An 18,922-nucleotide genomic window follows, 5' to 3' on the forward strand; every position below is an offset into this window, starting at 1 on the left:
CATATGTAACCTGAAGCGTATGTAACCCGAGGTGCCACTGTACATCATTAGATTGTTTTGGTTTTGTATGAGTTCATTCTACTTCACAATACCATGATTCTTAAAATAAAAAAAATAAAAATGGGGTATCAGTGAACCTGGTTTATGTAATCAAAGACCAACCTCCACTCTTTTGGAGGAAATGTGGATTTCCTGAAACACTCCACTATATCTGGTGGGCCGTCCAAAGATTCAAATATTTGGTTTTTATCAGTTTGGTATACTATCAGAAGAACTCTGTACATTGCAGGAAAAAGTCCCATTAAACTGAACAGGATTTACTCCCAAGAAAGTGTACATAGGATTTTAGTCTAAAAGTAATTACAAGGTACCATTTCACTCCACTGGAATTATATTTGAAAATTTGAACGAAAATAAAGTTCTCCATGTTATTCAGACAGTTAATTTCTCTTTTACTTAGTGCAGCCCAATTTGTAACTGTGAGAAGCTGGAAGTGAGCTAAAATCTAATCCATTCATGCATCGTTGGAGCAAGTTCTGGGAAGAACCAATCACAGATATGCTTTTCTCATGACTTCAGAGTTTTCTGACTGTGGGAAATGAAGTTTCAAATAACTAGCAAGTGCAGCTGTAGTTAAATGCATTAATGAGTTCAGACCACAGAGTAAGCTGTTGCTAGACTTGACCAGGTTATAGCCCCTCACATCCAGTGATGGGCAGTTAAGGAAATTCATTTGTTCAGCTTCTTTCCACTATTCATTCTCTTCCACCATGTGAATCTGACCAGGCAGGATGAACCGGGTAAGAGTTCCAAGTCCTGACTGTGTGTTCAGAAATGTTTTTCCAAATTCTTTAACTAAGACTTTCAACCTGCACTTTTTTATGCTGCACGAAAAAGCACATGAATCTGACCTTTGAAGTTTGTAAGTAAACTATTCTTTTAAACTTACCAAACTATGTGGTCTTTGCTGTGCAAAAGGGGTAGAAAGTAGGGGAAGTTGCTGTAAGTGACTTAGAACAGGATATTTAAAAGCTCTGCTGGGTCTCTGTCTCTTATCAGATAGTATTCTGCCCCATGCTTGGATCTAGGGATTCATCCATGTCCACTTTCATGTATATTATATACTAATACACACATAAACCCAGACTGATTGCTTTTTGAATGGGTAGTTATGACTTCTCAATTATACAGAGTCCAGAAAGTCATCAAATACTTGAAAGACTCAGATTGATAGATTTTTTTTTTTGTGAAATGCTGCAGCTCTTGGATGTGGCAGGTCTTTTTATGGGTCTCTGAGGGAAGTACTTCAAGTTTTGTAACAGAACATGAGTCATTGAGCCTTTGCTCTACTTTAGAAATGAAAGTGCTTTGTTTGTCTCTTCCTTCATCAATTTCTTCTTCCCTGAATATATATTATTAAAAAAATAATAATTCTGGTGGTTGTTTGTGTCACACCCCTCTTCAAACCTGCTTTGCATCCCCCCCCGAATGTTTTTGCCTGACTTGAATATGTCCTTCAGCTTTGATAATACCTTTTGCTTTACATGGAGGACAGAGAGGGAAACGTGAGTGCATGTAGAAAATAACCTACTGCACAAAAGTCAAAATTGCATTTGTTGCTTTGCTTACTATTGCTTCTGCTCCTACCCACCAATGGAAGGTTGTCCATAGGGAAATGGGGTCCATGCATGAGCTGAAAAGGTTTTCCCATGCATGGAAAGCATGAGAAGTCAGTTTAGCACAAAGATGCGATGACTGGCAACGTAGCCCAGGGATGGCCAGGGGAAAGCAATGATGACAAGAATGCAAACGGCAAACAAAAACAGAACAGCAGACAAGGCTCAAGCAATATGGGTTAGTGGTGTTCTCAGAGGAGGGCTTAGGGACCGACGTCGAGGGCAAAATAATAAGCACTCAGAGTCAAAAAGCCCACTGAATAGATCAGTCCAAAAAAGCCCACTGAACAAATAAAGGTCACTGATATCAAAATTCCACATGTTTTTGTTTTTTTTGTTTTGTTTTTTTAATAGATATTTATTGGAGTTTTTAGAAAAGAAATACAATAATAATAAACAGTGTTGCTTTGTTTTTACAAAATTTCATAACATCCTTAGACTTCCTCACGTCTCCCGCTCCCACTTGCATCATTAATAAATTTTTGTCAAGCAAATTATCATCTTATTTCCAAATTTATAACCACTTATTTAAATACAATAAAAAAATTCTCCTATAAATTTTGTTTCTCTTAATCTCTCTTATCATCAAATTCTGATCTATTTTAGTGATGGCCAATTATTTATAACCAAGCATCCTTCTTAACATTCCACTAAATCACAATGTTTTTGTAGATAAATCTTGAATTTCTTCCAATCTTCTTCAATCCTTTCTTCTCCCAGGTCTCGGATTCTGCCAGTCAGCTCCGCCAATTGCATATAGTCCATCAGTTGCATCTGCCATTCTTCCAGTGTGGGTAGATCTTGAGTTTTCCAGTTCTTAGCGAGTAGTATCCTTGCTGCTGTTGTTGCATACATGAAAAATGTTCTATCTTTCTTTAACACCTTCTGGTCGACAAAATTCCACATGTTTTTGAAGCTGTTTTTGTAGCTGAGCTAATATATGAATGACAATAATTTAGGACGGTAGTGAAAAAGCTTCAGGTCTTTCCTCTTCTTATTTTGCCATGCAGATCACACGAAAATGCTGCACAGCAAATTGGGCTGTTACTGTTTTTCAATTCTCCAGAGCTTTAAAAGCACCTCACAGAGTTGTGATGGAGTTTTACCTAAACCAAATAAAAAATAAGAAGAAATAAAAAAAATTGAGGCAAATGTACATGTTTCTTTCTACTCTGTCGAAACATCTCAGGGATTCTGAGAGAAACAAACAAGTATTTCAAGAAGGCTAGTGAAATTTGTTAGTGGTGATCTGACACTTCTCTATCTTCATGAGTTTGTTGTTGTTTTTAACAACAACAACAACAACAACAACAATCTTTATTACGGTCCAGAGACCAACAAAACATTACGAATCAATACAGAGTTCATACAGCCTACCTCCAGGTTAATCAAGCACTTTGTTTGGAATATAGGGCTCATTTGTTCTTTCAACCACCGATAAAAACTTTGCCACTGCCAAAGTTCTAGCTTTTGTCCGGTCTTCCAGTAGGAACCTGACATAGTGAGCCTCTGACTTTCCCGGGAAAGGCACCAGCAAGGGTAGTATCAGTTCAGCCCTGGCCTGCTCATACTTCGCACAATGTAACAAAATATGATTTATGGACTCGATGTCTTGAGCACACGAGCAAAGTCTGTCCTGGTAGGGAACTCCTCTCAACCTACCATCCAGCACTGCAGAGGGGAAGACATTCAGTCTGGCCTTGGTGAAAAGGCTTCGATAGTTAGGTACTGTCAGGTTTTTGATGTAAGGTGTTAACTCAAAGACATACCCATATTGAACTCCTGCTGCCAGTGGACTACAGACTGCGTGTGACCGAGATCGCAAGTCACTGTGTGCATTGTCCCATAATCTTTGCTTTAAAGCCTTTTGGGCGCCTTCATAGCCCAGGTAATACAGTTGGGGGGGAGACAGACCAATAGAGGTGGCTTTTTTAGCCATGGTTTTCTGCCATTTGCTGACAAATTCCTCATTGGTGATATGTTGGTACAGACCCTTCCCTAGATTAAACACTGAAATCCTGAGCCAATGTCTTAGGGCAGCCCACCATGCTCTAGCTGAAATTGGGCATTCACCAGCTTCCAACAGAAGTACGGAGTTGGGGACGCAGTTAGGTACCTGCAGCAGAGATCGTATAAATTTTGCCTGAAAGCCATCTAGCTTTGGCAGGTCCCCATTATGCCAGACATTTGCTGCATACAGGAGTTGGGAAACGGGCTTTGCGTTGAAAACCCTTAAGGCTGCTGGAACATATTTGCCGCCCTTTGTGAAGAAGAATTTATGTATGGCTAGCTTTGTAATCTCCGCCTTTTGAAGGGAGGTTTGCCAATGGTGCTTCCAAGATCTTGTATGATGGAATGTGAGCCCTAGGTAACTGAAGTATTTTACCTGTTCAAGGTTATGGCCATCCAGCACCCATTTAGACTGGGAGAATCTTCTTTCGAAGACTAAGATTTTAGATTTTTCATAATTAATGGATAAACCATTTCCAGAACAGTAATCAGAAAATTTCCTCAACAGATAATTCAAGCCCGGCCTGGAACGCAAGATGATGGCTGCGTCATCAGCATACAACAACAAAGGGGTCCTTCTCATTCCTATTTTTGGAATGTGTCCATCTGGGTCCATTAAGTTCTCTTCTAGGTCATTTAGGAATAGGCAGAACAATGTGGGGGCCAAAATACAACCCTGTCTCACCCCCCTAGTCATCTCGATGCTGTTCGATAGCTGTCCCTGTCGACCGCATCGGACCTGCAGTTTGGTTCCATTGTACAGGGCTTTTATAAGAAAGAGAAGTCGTTTGTCCTGCAAGATCAGACTCAATTTGGACCATAGCTGGGATCTGGGGATGGAGTCAAATGCTGATTTCAGGTCCATAAAGGCCACGAAGAGTTTACCCTGTAGGTGTCTGGTATACTTCTCAGCTAGGAAGGACAGCATTAGACAGTGGTCTGTTGTTGAATGATTCTCACGGAAAGCTGCCTGGGCTTCAGATAGTATATTATGTTCATTTAGAAAAGTTGTCAATTTGCTACTGAGGAAATGGGCATATAGTTTCCCAATTATTGAGAGCAGGCTAATAGAAAAAGACTGTTGCTGCTGGCTGAGTCTAGAGTTTTTTATGATGACAAATACCTTATTTTCTTTACTTTGCAAATCACCCTAAATAATTCTTACCTATTCTTTTTATTTAAAAAGAATATAATAACATTGCAAGAAAGCCATTTCCGCCCTGGGAGGAGAGGGGGTTGCGGGCAAAACCGTCCTCCCACACACGCGGGGGCGGGACCTTGCCCCCGCGTGAACAGGGAATCCCCGGGCGTGCCTTCCACCCCATCCACCAATTGGCGGGCTGGGGAGGCGGGGCCTAGCCCACTGTAGTTTGCGTGGCCACCCCAAACCAAGCAGGGTCTCCCATGTTTCGCAACAGCTGATCGGGTTGGACGGGCTAACCTTCTTAGCTTAATGTATTCTGCTTGGGTTTATTTGTTGTGTTATTTGGTTTGAGATTCTATACACACAGACGTTGCGTAGAAATAGAAATGAATAAATAAAATATGCTTACAGAGCTTCCATATATAAACAGCACTGTCAGAAATAAAGTGGAACCATTAAGACAACATATTCTGGCCCTTTGCAGTTTTGCTTTAGTCGAGAAAGGAGTCCAGTTCTTATTAAGTGAGCGTGAGATTATTACAGATAAGGCAAAGCTGCAAATTTGTAATTAAATTTTCCATAGCAAAGCAAATACTGCCTCCTGGTGGCCATTTCTTTAAAACGTGTCTCTCATTTAGCAATATATGCCTAGACGTTAGAAAATACTTCTGAAATTGTGGGTTAGAAGAATACCTTCGGACACTGCAGGTAGAAACTTACATATTGACTGGCTGTTGCACTTCCCAGATGTTCTGATGCCATTCACTAGCATTTTATTGTGATTTTTCTTAATGGCATGCAAAATGCAAAGCTTCTTTTTCACAAATATAATGCCTTTGTGTATTTTCTTTTCACTGATAAACAGTGGTACCTCTGGTTGCAAACGGGATCCGTTCCGGAGGCCTGTTCACAACATGAAAAGCCCGCAACCTGAAGTGCCGTATCTGTGCAGGTGTGCGGCGCGATTTAGTGCTTCTGCGCATGCGCGAGCAGCGAAACCCAGAAGTAACCCTTTCTGGTACTTCCAGGTTGCCATGGGACGCAACCAGAAAAAATGTAACATGAAGCAAACGTAACATGAGGTATGACTGTATGCATTTCTGGAAGCACTTTCCCCTAGTATATGCATTTGTTCTAACCCTCCCAGGTCTATTCTATGGGTGGTCCAAATCTCAAAGGGAGCACTTAACCAGGGGGTCTGCAGACTTTTCCAGCAGGGGGCCTATCCACTTTCCCTCAGTGGAGGGGGCTGGACTATATTTCGGGGGGGGGGGGTGAACAAATTCCTCGTTGTTGTTGTTGTTTAGTCATTTAGTCGTGTCCGACTCTTCGTGACCCCATGGACCAGAGCAAGCCAGGCACTCCTGTCTTCCACTGCCTCCCGCAGTTTGGTCAAACTCATGCTGGTAGCTTCGAGAACACTATCCAACCATCTCGTCCTCTCTCGTCCCTTTCTCCTTGTGCCCTCCATCTTTCCCAACATCAGGGTCTTTTCCAGGGAGTCTTCTCTTCTCATGAGGTGGCCCAAGTATTGGAGCCTCAGCTTCCCGATCTGTCCTTCCAGTGAGCACTCAGGGCTGATTTCCTTAAGAATGGATAGATTTGATCTTCTTGCAGTCCATGGGACTCTCAAGAGTCTCCTCCAGCACCATAATTCAAAAGCATCAATTCTTCGGCGATCAGCCTTCTTTATGGTCCAGCTCTCACTTCCATACATCACTACTGGGATAACCATAGCTTTAACTATACAGACCTTTGTTGGCAAGGTGATGTCTCTACTTTTTAAGATGCTGTCTAGGTTTGTCATTGCTTTTCTCCCAAGAAGCAGGCGTCTTTTAATTTCGTGGCTGCTGTCACCATCTGCAGTGATCATGGAGCCGAAGAAAGTAAAATCTCTCACTGCCTCCATTTCTTCCCCTTCTATTTGCCAGGAGGTGATGGGCCCAGTGGCCATGATCTTCGTTTTTTTGATGTTGAGCTTCAGACCATATTTTGCGCTCTCCTCTTTCATCCTCCTATGCCCCACAAATAACCCAGAGATGCATTTTAAATAAAAGGATACATTCTACTTATGTAAAAACACGCTGATACCCTGTCTGTGATATCAGGTCTGTGGGCCAGATTTAGAAGGTGATTGGGCGGGATCCGGCCCCCGGGCCTTAGTTTGCCTACCCATGCTCTTAACCCTTGTCATGCAGAGAAAGCTATCACCTGCTAGCTTTCCTTCCTTCTCCCACTCTCCCACCCTGGGAGATCTTTGCTTCCCTGCCTCTCTCTGGTTCCTGCCACCAACCATCTACCACCTCTGTGTGTGTGTGTGCAGTCCTTGGACTCCAGTAATCGCCCAAAGCAGAGGGCACCAAAGAAAAAAGCAAGAGAAGATTATTTTTAAAAAGAAGAAAAGAAAGAAAACTAACAAGGACTCCCAATTATCCTTCTGTCAGTTACAGAAACTAAATTATTAAAAACATTCACTCTTTCCAACTTTCTGTTACGCAATATTTCCCCCATCTTCTGACAGGAGCGAGCCAGCAGTAAATCGCACCTTACGCATTGGTGTTAACTTTTAATTAGCAACAACAGGAGCTGCACATCCTGGCCAGAGTGTCAGGCCTAATGAGGACAGGAACTCACCCTCAGTAGCTCAGTTGCTGAAGCTGAATGTCTCTGCTTCAACCACAGCCATTTATGTCTCTTCCTTTCCAGGGTCCCATCCCCTGCCCCGCCCCCCGCCAACAAGCAATCAGAGACTGTTCTAAGAAAGATATGCTAATATGCCTAGAATAAAAATGTAAAGAACTGGAAAATAAGAGAGATAAAAGAAGTACAAATAATGATACATTTGGATAATGCAAGGATAAATGTGGAGATAGAGATTTAAAGAAGTCGAATTGTGGCAGAGGGAAGCTGCGGGTGGGTGGGGGGAGTACTATACAATGGTACCTCGGGTTACAGATGCTTCAGATTACAGACTCCGCTAACCCAGAAATAGTACCTCGGGTTAAGAACTTTGCTTCAGCATGACAAGAGAAATCGTGCTCCAGCGGTGCGATGGCAGTGGGTGGCCCCATTAGCTAAAGTGGTACCTCAAGTTAAGAACAGTTTTAGGTTAAGAACGGACCTCCAGAACTAATTGAGTTCTTAACCCAAAGTACCACTGTACAGTAAGTATGTTTGTTTTCAATGTTTTTGAACTGTGTTTTTTGTCAATTGCATTTTTTCTTTTCTGTTCGTGTTCTGTTTCTGCCGTATTATTTTAAGAAGAAGAAGAAGAAGAAGAAGAAGAAGAAGAAGAAGAAGAAGAAGAAGAAGAAGAAGAAGAAGAAGAAGACTGTTTCTGTGGACTGTCTTTGCTCCTCCTGTTTCATGTCTCTTCTGGTTCTGGGAAACCAGAGGGAGGGAGAGGGGCTTGCTTTAGCACATGGGTAGGTAAACTAAGGCCCGGGGGCTGGATCCAGCCCAATTGTCTTCTAATTCCGGCCCGCGGACGGTCCAGGAATCAGTGTGTTTTTACATTAATAGAATGTGTCCTTTTATTTAAAATGCATCTCTGGGTTATTTGTGAGGCCTTCCTGGTGTTTTTATATAAGTAGAATGTGTGTTTCTATTTAAAATGCACCTCTGGATTATTTGTGGGGCACAGGAATTAGTTCTTTTTTTCTTTCCCCCCCCAAAAAAATATAGTCCACCCCCCCAAGGTCTGAGGGACAGTGGACCAGCCCCCTGCTGAAAAAGTTTGCTGACCCCTATAGCAGGAAGGGAACACATCCATATCTTTCATTTCTGCCTCTTGGCCTCTCTCCTCCCACCCTCCTGCTTCAGCTTCTCCCTCTGCTTCTGGACTTGTCTCTGCCACAGACTCTCCCAGCTCACTAACCCCTATTACCTCTTCTGCTTCTGCCACCTCCTCTTCCTGGTCTTCTCCCTTTCCCCTCTCTGAGCACTCATTGTTGTTCCACCAGCACTCCCTGGGCTCTGAGCCTTCTTTCCAGGTTGATGTGAATTGTAGTCCAAAAACTTCTGGAGACCCAAGTTTGGGAAACCCTGGGGTAGACATTGCTGAGATAGATGGACCAATAGTCTGGTTGGCACCTTCTTCCCACCCACTACAGATGAGGATTATAAATCAGCATCAAACTGAGGTATGCAATCCTGATTTGTAGGAGCATTCAAACTACAGTTTCCCAGTTTTTAGACCATGGGAAACTGTGGTTTAGAAAACGTGGAAGAGATACATGTGAGAAGGTGAAACGGGGGCTGGGAGAGAGAGTAGAAAGGGAGAGTGCTCAAACTCAGCAAATAATCTTATATCTGAATCTGGCCAGTGTGTCACTGAGGGAAAATTCAGGTGTGTGGCAGCTTCTGGGCTGCTGATTCTACTGAACAATACTGAAAATAGGCAACTCTGACACAGATTTGACTGAATTTGGCTTCAGCCAACATATTTTTCTGTTCAGGTAATTTGGTTCAACTCTGAAAAGAGGAAATTGATGAAATCCTTCCTGCAGGTTTCACATCTGCAGAGTAATGAAATTTACTGTAGAACTAACTTTTAAAAATAGGTCAGATAAGCTTGTTTTTAAACATGCCTGTAATATTTCATATTTCCATTGTCAGCTCTTGTTACCCACCCACCACCACCTTTGCAATGGGTGGTTTTAAAATTGCCTAAGGAAAATGTTTGGAAACACTGTTTTGCAAAGAGGCCACATTCTAAGCAATTCAAACACAATGCTTTTGCTTCTGGTACACTAATTCTTGACAGTTCTATACAGACCAAATATTATTTGCTCTTTTGCCTTCCCCCATTATTTTCTGCCAACTATCAAAGGCTAAACAGAGGATGTTGGCCGAAAGAGATAAATGCTATATAAGAATGGGATGTTTCATTTCTCCCCTTTGTCTTCCTCCACAAAAACAAGAACAAGCAAGATTCAGGGAAGAACAAAGCAACAGACACACAGAGAAACCACCTCATAACACTTTTGTAACGTTAAGTCCATTGTTAGCTTCAGTGCAAACCAACAGCCAGACCCTGCAACATATGCCAAGGCCTTATCTTTCCGTTCAGCTCATCCCGGCCGTTCGATAAAGTCTGCACTACAGGAAAGCACGGTGAGAATAATGGGAATGTGCTCTTACTCAATAGGCTTTGTGAATCCCTTTGCTCTGGAGATAATGGACATTGTACTACAGAAGCCTTTCTTGGTCCTCAGAGGGGTGGTGTGAGGCCTGCTGTGCTGCATGGGATCACATTTTTGTAAGTCTGTGGAAAGAAGCAAGGGTTCAGGTTTTACATAGGGGTCCAAAGATACAAGAGACACCCAGGGTGAAGGATGAAAGAAAGAGATACTCTCTGTGAATAAACCTATGAATCTGTACCTGGCTGTGTGTGTAACAGAGGCTTTGCCCTAAGAGTGTCAGATTGAATTCTTTCCAGGAAAGGATGGGTATGAGTAATGCCAATTCCTTTTTTTTTTTTTAATATAATTTTTATTAAGTTTATAGTATACAAAATCCATCTTCCAAACACTTATTTCCATAAATCTAGTGGACTCCCCCCATCTTCCGAACACTGCATTCTCTGTAAATTTAAAACCTCAGCAAATTGTTAACTTATTTTAAACATAATAATATATCTTCCATTTTATCGTGATATCTGGTCTCTAAACATTTCAGTCCAAATCCATTGTTTTAGTTTCAACACAATAAAATTATTTCATTACACCACTTCTGTCTTGTTGTTCCTTATTTTCCAATTCAAAAAATTAACCGATGCTGAAGCTGTAATTTCCTAAAAAGGAGCATTTTTTAACATTCATACAACCTATAATGCCTTTTCAAATAGTCCTTAAATTTTTCCCAAACTTCCTCCGTTTCTTCTTCTCCCGAGTCTCGGATTCTGCCAGTCATTTCAGCCAGTTCCATATAGTCCATCAGCTGCGTCTGCCATTCTTCCAATGTGGGTAAATTTTGTGTCTTCCAATGCTTTGCCATCAGGATCCTTGCTGCTGTAGTAGCGTACATAAAGAAAATTCTATCTTTCTTGGCCACCCTCTGGTCTACCATGCCCAGGAGGAAGGCCTCCGGTTTCTTGGGTAAGGTAAATCTAAGTACCTTTTTTAGTTCATTATGTATCATCTCCCAGAAGGCCTTCACCTTCGGGCAGGTCCACCAGAGGTGTAAGAATGTCCCTTCCTCCTCTTTACATTTCCAACATTTGTTGTCAGACAGGTGATATATCTTTGCAAGCTTGACTGGGGTCATGTACCACCGGTATGTCATTTTCATAATATTTTCCTTCAGGGCACTACATGCCGTAAATTTCATTCCGGTGTTCCATAACCTGAGTAATGCCAATTCCTCTGGAGAAAAGACTTCCAAATAAGAGGTTGCTGATATGAAGAAAGCTACTGTGTAGAGATGGAAAGATTTATGGTTCCCTCCACTTTGATATGTGTTTATTCATAAATCTACTGCAACCTATTTCGGCACTCATCTGCATTAAAAACAAACACCAGATCAAAATTTGCATTCAAATACACATTTCTAAATGTATTTTCTCTGAAAACACACAATTTTAAAAAGTATTTTATCTCGAAAGACACATTTTAACTGCATTTCTATATTTACAAGTGTGTGTGTAGATAGATGGGCAGATAGAGAAACAGACAGATAATAATGAAAGCATCAAGTAGCACTTTAGACAAGTTTCTTCTAGATCCTGCTAGGAAGCATTTGTGGCAAAATTCTGGTTCCATTAATACAAACACATTCGTTTGTGACTTGTTTCCATTATGGGATATCAAGTCATGTATGTGGCATCATGGCCACCTGATGGGGAAAAAAAAGGAAATAAAAATGACTTTTAAAAAAACCTATCATTTCCCCCTTCCTCCTCCCTGCCCCATTCATTTTTTAACTACTTAAAAACTTCAGATGAAGCACTGAAAGAAAGAAAAAGAGATACAAAGGGAAGAGTGTTCCAAAAGTGCACAGCTTCATTTATCAGCCTTTATTAAAAGTAATAGAAGTGCTGAATCCAATCTAGTGTTACTTTGGGAAACATAAATCACGTCTGTCAAGATCAAGTACATCTTTGCAAACACTGCTGCCCGAGGATTAAAATTTAATTTTAAGAAAATATTTCTAATGAGAGCAGCTCTTTCTTGGATAGTGAGGAAGGTAATTTGCAAGTGTGCCATATACTGTGCTGAAGAAGTCAGTAATTGTGCTTGAGAGTGTTTGGCCAAGCACAAAAGAAATTAAAGGAATTGGTGGGGTTACTGAGCTCAGGCATCAGTAACCTAATTGACCTTGCAAGGTATAAAGGTCAGGTTTCATGGAGGGTAAGTGAATAAGTTCTCCTTCCACTGTGAGAGACAGCATGCCTCTGAATACTAGCTATAGGGAATCGCAACTGGGGAGAATGTCATGGTATTTATGTCTTGCTTGGGGACTCCCCGTAGGCATTTAGTTGTCCACTGTGACAACAAGATGCTGGCTGATCCAGCAGGGATCTTCTTAGGTACTCTTTAGTACAAAAGTTGTTTTGGGTGATGGTTGTTCACCCTTCTGGCCCTAAGGATCTTAAACATGCCAAGGCTTCAGCTCTGGCTAAACTGCAAATGCAAATGCAAATGCAAATGCAAATGCAAATAATAATAATAATAATAATAATAATAATAATAATAATAATAATAATAATAATTTATACCCCACCCATCTGGCTGGGCTTCCCCAGCCATTCTGGGTGGCTCTCAACAGAATATTAAAACATGATAAAACTTCAAACATTAAAAACTGAAGGGCTGCCTTCTGATGGCTTCTAAACATCAGATAGTTGTTTATTTATTTGACATCTGATGGGAGGGCATTCCACAGGGCGGGCACCACTACTGAGAAAGCCCTCTGCCTGGTTCCCTGTAACTTCACTTTTCGCAGTGAGGGAACCGCCAGAAGGCCCTCGGAGTTGGACCTCAGTGTCCGGGCAGAATGATGGGGGTGGAGATGCTCCTTCAAGTATACTGAGCCTAGGTCATTTAGGGCTTTAAATGTCAGTACCGAAACTTTGAATTGTGCTCGGAAAAGTACTGCAAGCCAATATAGGTATTTCAAGACCAGTGTTACATGATCCCCACAGCCACTCCCTGTCACCAGTCTTGCTGCTGCATTCTGGACTAGCTGTAGTTTCCGGGTCACCTTCAAATGTAGCCCCACATAGAGTGCATTGCAGTAGTCCTATGGTACTCTGCACTTCCCCTTTAACACATCCTGTTTTCCCTTTCTCTGCCTTCAGTCTTTTGTCTTTCTTATCCCTTACTTTATCTGGCTGCTTGCTCCAACCGACTCTTTTCTTTTCCTCTGTGGGGAAAAGGTTATATTACTGGCCCTCTCTATAGCTCAAGGTCCCTTCCAACTCTACAATTCTATAATTCTACATGTGAAAAGTCAATCCACTATATTGTATACTACAGTACAGAAGGTTGGCAGTGTGAATCCCTGCAGCAGGGCGAGCTCCCGTTGCTCTGTCCCAGCACCTGCCAACCTAGCTGTTCAAATGCACACCAGTGCAAGTAGATAAATAGGTACCACTCTGGCAGGAAGGTAAATAGCATTTCCATGCACTCTGGTTTCCATCATGGTGTCCCGTTGCACCAGAAGCAGTTTTGTGATGTTGGCCACATGATCCGGAAAGCTGTCTGTGGACAAACACCAGCTCCCTTGGCCTGAAAGCGAGATGAGCGCTGTGACCCCATAGTCTCTTTTGACTGGACTTAACCATCCAGGGGTCCATTAACTTTTTGCTTTTTTTACAGCTGAGTATATGTTACATTAACGCCACTGTAAAAAAAGTAAAAAGGGAAAGCAGTATGTGTTACATTACAGGGACACAGGTGGCGCTGTAGTCTAAATCACAGAGCCTTGGGCTTGTCAATCGGTACGTCAGCAGTTCAAATCCCTGCGATGGGGTGAGCTCCCGTTGCTCAGTTCCAGCTCCTGCCCACCTAGCAGTTTGAAAGCATGTCAAGTGCAAGTAGATAAATAGGTACCGCTCCGGCGGGAAGGTAAACAGCGTTTCCGTGCACTGCTCTGGTTCGCCAAAAGCGGCTTAGTCATGCTGGCCACATGACCTGGAAGCTGTCTGCGGACAAACACCAGCTCCCTCGGCCTATAGAGTGAGATGAGCACGCAACTCCAGAGTCATCCATGACTGGACCTAATTTGTCAGGGATACCTTTACTTTTTTATATGCTACATTAAACAAACAAAACCTTGGGGATAGATTATTCTTGTCACTGTTAATAATGATTTCTAAAATTGATTTCTTTTTTTCTGAGCACTGTACCAGATAGGAAAAAGCAGGCTGTCCCTGCCTGTAGGTTTATGGATGAATCACAAAAGGGGAGGAGGGAGAAGAGGGAAGAGAAAAGGTGTTACGATAATGTCCAGCTGGAATGCAATCAGCTCGGGGAAGGGAAGAGCCACATGGAATGGGCCCCACTGTTCCATATTCTGATAGTGTAGTGAAGTTCTGTCATGGGGTGGGGTGGGGGACCTGTTTGAAATAGGCCTGCACAGCATGCAGCCAAACATAACTCACCAACCCCTATAGGCCGTATTCACACCGTGCATTTAAAGCACTGTTGTATCACATTAAACAATCATGGCTTCCTCTGAAGAATTCTGGGAGCTGTGGTTTGTTATGGGTGCTGAATGGGGTCTCCTAAGAACTCTCAGCATGGTTAACAAACTTCAGCTCCCAGAATTCTTTGGGAAAAGTCATGCTTTCCGAAAGTGTTATCATAGTGCTTTCAGTGTTTGGTGCGAATGTGGCTATAGCGATGCACAATGGATATTATAAATTTCCTGGAGTTTTGTTTGTTGGTTTTCGTATCTACCTGGAACCATAAAAATGGGGGAGACCAGATGACTTCATAGGGCACAAATTATGCAGGCTTTTTGTTTTCATTTTTAAAGAATAAAATAATTTGGAAAAGTGCAAAATATATTTCACGTCTTCATAGCCACAAGATGGAGCTCCTGTCCTTTAAAATGTTGCACTTCAACGGACTAAATTAGCTAAAAGTTGCCCACATAAATGCATTTACTCACCAATTTGATTGGAAAGCGCTCTCACGCTCCCCACCCCCTTAAATTAATACCACTACTTGAAGTCATTAAATGATGGAAAGAAGAAGAAGATAACACTGGATTTTAAATATCTGATTAAATTAAAAAGAAACAAAGTAATGGCCACTTTTGTAGCTAGTGGAATGACAGCTTTATTGTAAATTAGGGAATGTTGTAAATAATTAACCTAATAAAAATAAACTTTGGCGACTGGGTGTATTAATCAAGGGCTTGCCTCTAATATCATTAACACTGTTGATAGTTTCAAAAGAGCTTCACCCAAAGGCCAATTAAATCAATTAAACTTTGTTTTGTTTCAGTGGGTTATGCCCTGGGCAGTATTCAGAATAAAGTCCATGGGGAGCTGTTTTAAGGCGATTGCCCTGGATCAACAAATATGCAGTGTAATAGTATAAAAATCAAATCTCATGGTGTATGTGTTTTTGTTTAGGATTTGAGCATGTGTAGCAAAATCCAGTCTTTGGCTACCTGGTGCAAACAGGGAAAGGCTATAGCTTACTTGTACAGCACCTGCTTTACATGGAAAAGGTTGTAGGTTCAAAATCTGGTATCTCCGGCTAGAGCTGGGAGTGTCCCTCTCCTGAAACCTAGAGAGTGATTGTTAGTAAGTGCAGAAAATACAAAGTTAGATGAATTAATGGTCTGGCTCAGGATAAGTCAGCTTAAAGGTAAAGGTATCCCTGACCGTTAGGTCCAGTCATGGACGACCCTGGGGTTGAGCGCTCATCTTGCTCTATAGGCTGAGGGAGCCGGCGTTTGTCCGCAGACAGCTTCCTGGTCATGTGGCCAGCATGAATAAGCTGCTTCTAGCGAACCAGAGCAGCGAACGGAAATGCCATTTACCTTCCCGCTGAAGTGGTACCTATTTATCTACTTGCACTTGACATGCTTATGAACTGCTAAGTGGGCAGGAGCTGGGACCAAGCAATGGGAGCTCACCCCATGGCGAGGATTTGAACCGCCGACCTTCTGATCAGCAAGCCCTAGGCTCTGTGGTTTAGACCACAGCTTACTATGTTCCTAATTGGATGGTGCCTCTCTCATTTCCCTGCAGTTCCCATCCCAGGGGAGAGGCCATGATGGGGAAAATTTGCCTATAGCTGCTGGCATTCATGACCGAAGAAACTGTGTACAACCCAGTACTAAAGCTGTCACTGGATATTATCTGAAGTTATAAACAGGGCTGTTTCTGTTCATAGAATCAGAGAATTGTAGAGTTGGAAGGGACGAGTGTCATCTTGTCCAACTCCCTGCAATGCAGGAATCTTTTGACCAACGTGAGACTCAAACCCACGACCCCGAAAGTCACAACTGAGCTATCCCGAAATGTATGTAAAACACCTAAAGTGTTCAAGGAAACATTTGAGCACTTGAAATGTTGCCAAGGCTAGCAACATTTCTCTGAGAGATTTGACACATTCTTAAAATTGCAACCATAACCATGTTTCACCTCAAGTAACCTTCTAGGGTGATTTCTCTTAGTAAAATCACAGCGGACTTCCAAGATGAGTGAAAAGCATCTGGGTAAGGCTAGCAAAAATTCCTCAGAGCCATTCGCATGATCCTACTGAATATCACTGATATTATTGCTATTCTGCAAGGAAATTCACTGATAGTGGGGGCAGAATCCTTGTTTTCATTAACAACTGCAATTTTCCTACTGTGCATCAGGTGGAGGTATCCTCTCATTTATTCCTCAGGAAACATAACTAGGTTGATGGAAAACGCAAAAATATTTCACCAACATTGGTATTTCAATCATATAAAATGTGGGGCATTTGACTCTCTCTGCATGCAGATCATCATCTTCCATTCCAGCTGTGCGGTGCATTCTGAAGCCCATTAATTGCCTTTAAATTAGTTGGAGGGGGGTTAGTTGAGTCTGCATTTTAATGTGAAGCTACATAATTTGCCATCTTTTAACGAATACATGAATCAAATACACAAATTGCAAATGCATCCAAATTCACACTTCTCCGAAATTTGGGAGGTGGTTTTCTTATCAAAAATGCACCTAAGAGAAGAAAGTCTGCCCCCCCCCCCAGGTGTGCACATACTTTTGAAAATAATGTACGAAATGCATCACACTTTGGGAAATTTCTTGCATGAATTTTCAATATTTTTATCGTTAAAATGCAAACGGATTCAGAAGTGGGAAGAAGTGATTTAATGTTGTGGACAAATGAGAAACAGATCCCTACCAAACAGTGACATTATTAATGCTACACCAGTGATCTTTCTTTCTTTTTTTCCTTCCTTCCTTCCTTCCTTCCTTCCTTCCTTCCTTCCTTCCTTCCTTCCTTCCTTCCTTCCTTCCTTCTTTGCTATAATTATATCTCACCTTTCCTCCAAGGGATACAAGAAAGCATACGCGTTCTTCCCTCTCCTCGATTTTATCCTCGCAGCACCCTTTGAAGTATGTGAAGTATAGAGAGAGTGATGGATCCATTGCCATTCTGTGACATCCATATTGGAGTCAGTGAGAATTTGAACCTGTGTCTCATCAACGCTTGCAAGTCATCATTTGATGCTACAGTTATCAGGCATCCCTTACACTCTTGGTCCTTGGTGTGTTATCTTATTCAGGAGAGTGGGTGGTGCTGTGGTCTAAACTACTGAGCCTCTGATCAGAAGGTCCGCGGTTTGAATCCCCATGATGGGGTGAGCTTCCGTCGCTCTGTCCCAGCTCCTGCTAACCTAGCAGTTCGAAAGCATGCCAGTGCAAGTAGATAAATAGGTATCACTGCGGCGGGAAGGTACCATAAATGGCATTTCCGAGCGCTCTGGTTTCTGTCACGGTGTTCTGTTGTGCCAGAAACAGTTTAGTCATGCTGGCCACATGACTCAGAAAGCTATCTGTGGTCAAACGCTGGCTCCCTTGACCTGAAAGCGAGATGAGTGCCGCAACCCCATAGTCGCCTTTAACTGGACTTAACCATCCAGGGGTCCTTTGCCTTTTTACCATATATATATGTTTAGAAGAAGAAGAAGGGGAAGAAGAACCAATTCACTGTTCTCTCACCCATCTGCCATCAGAATAATTGGCCATGGTATTGCATCATCTTCAGATGAGAGCCTTTTAGTACACACATCTGGAAAGTTAATGCAGCAAAGGGTCAGTAACCCATTTAAATGACTCCACAGCACACTCAATGGTGCTCTTAGATGAATGGAATACAATTAACCCGGCTGCTGAAGTTAACTGCGGAAGGCAATTTCTCATATGGCAGAGTTCCACACACCACACGGTTAAGTGAGGTTTTTCTCCCCCCCGCAATATCAAACAACTTTCCATTGAGGGAATGCCCTGCCGATGTTTTTCGAAACCTCTAATTAAAATATTTAGCTAATTATTTCCTGGTATGAAAGTAGGCGGCAAGTCACCGAAAACATGGAACGGAAAACAAGCCCAGGAAGAAAAGGAAAGGAGGAGGGGAGAAAAAATGAAACTCAACAATGCAGAAAAGGGTAGTTAAGGCTCACTGCAAAGATGCCTGAAAGAAAATCAGGTTGTAATTTAAAATAACATCTCATTAGCTTGTTTAATTACTCTCTGCCAGTGGTAATTGATTTTAAGGCTGAAAACAGAAACACACAGTACTTAGGAAAAAAAGTAATTTTTACCTCTGGTAAATTGGAGACAAGATAAAGGTTCCAGCAAAGATGAAATATGCAGTTCCAATTACATTTCATTAAAAAGTAGCAGTGTTTGTTTGTCCCTAATATGAGAGCAGTGTTTGAAAACTTTTGGTATTGAACCTTTATTATATTGATCTTTATTGATCTTTCTTTTCCCCTCTGAGCATCCCAATTTTTACACACACTAGGCTCAGTCCTATAAAGTGTTTGGGGAAAGGGCCACAGGGAAATCACAATCTCAGCCTCAATCCCTCAGTGGTAAAGATCTCTGCCTGAGATCTGGGCATGTCAGAGATTA

This window comes from Podarcis melisellensis (assembly GCF_964234715.1).
Source record: "Podarcis melisellensis genome assembly, chromosome: 7".
Lineage (NCBI taxonomy): Eukaryota > Metazoa > Chordata > Lepidosauria > Squamata > Lacertidae > Podarcis > Podarcis melisellensis.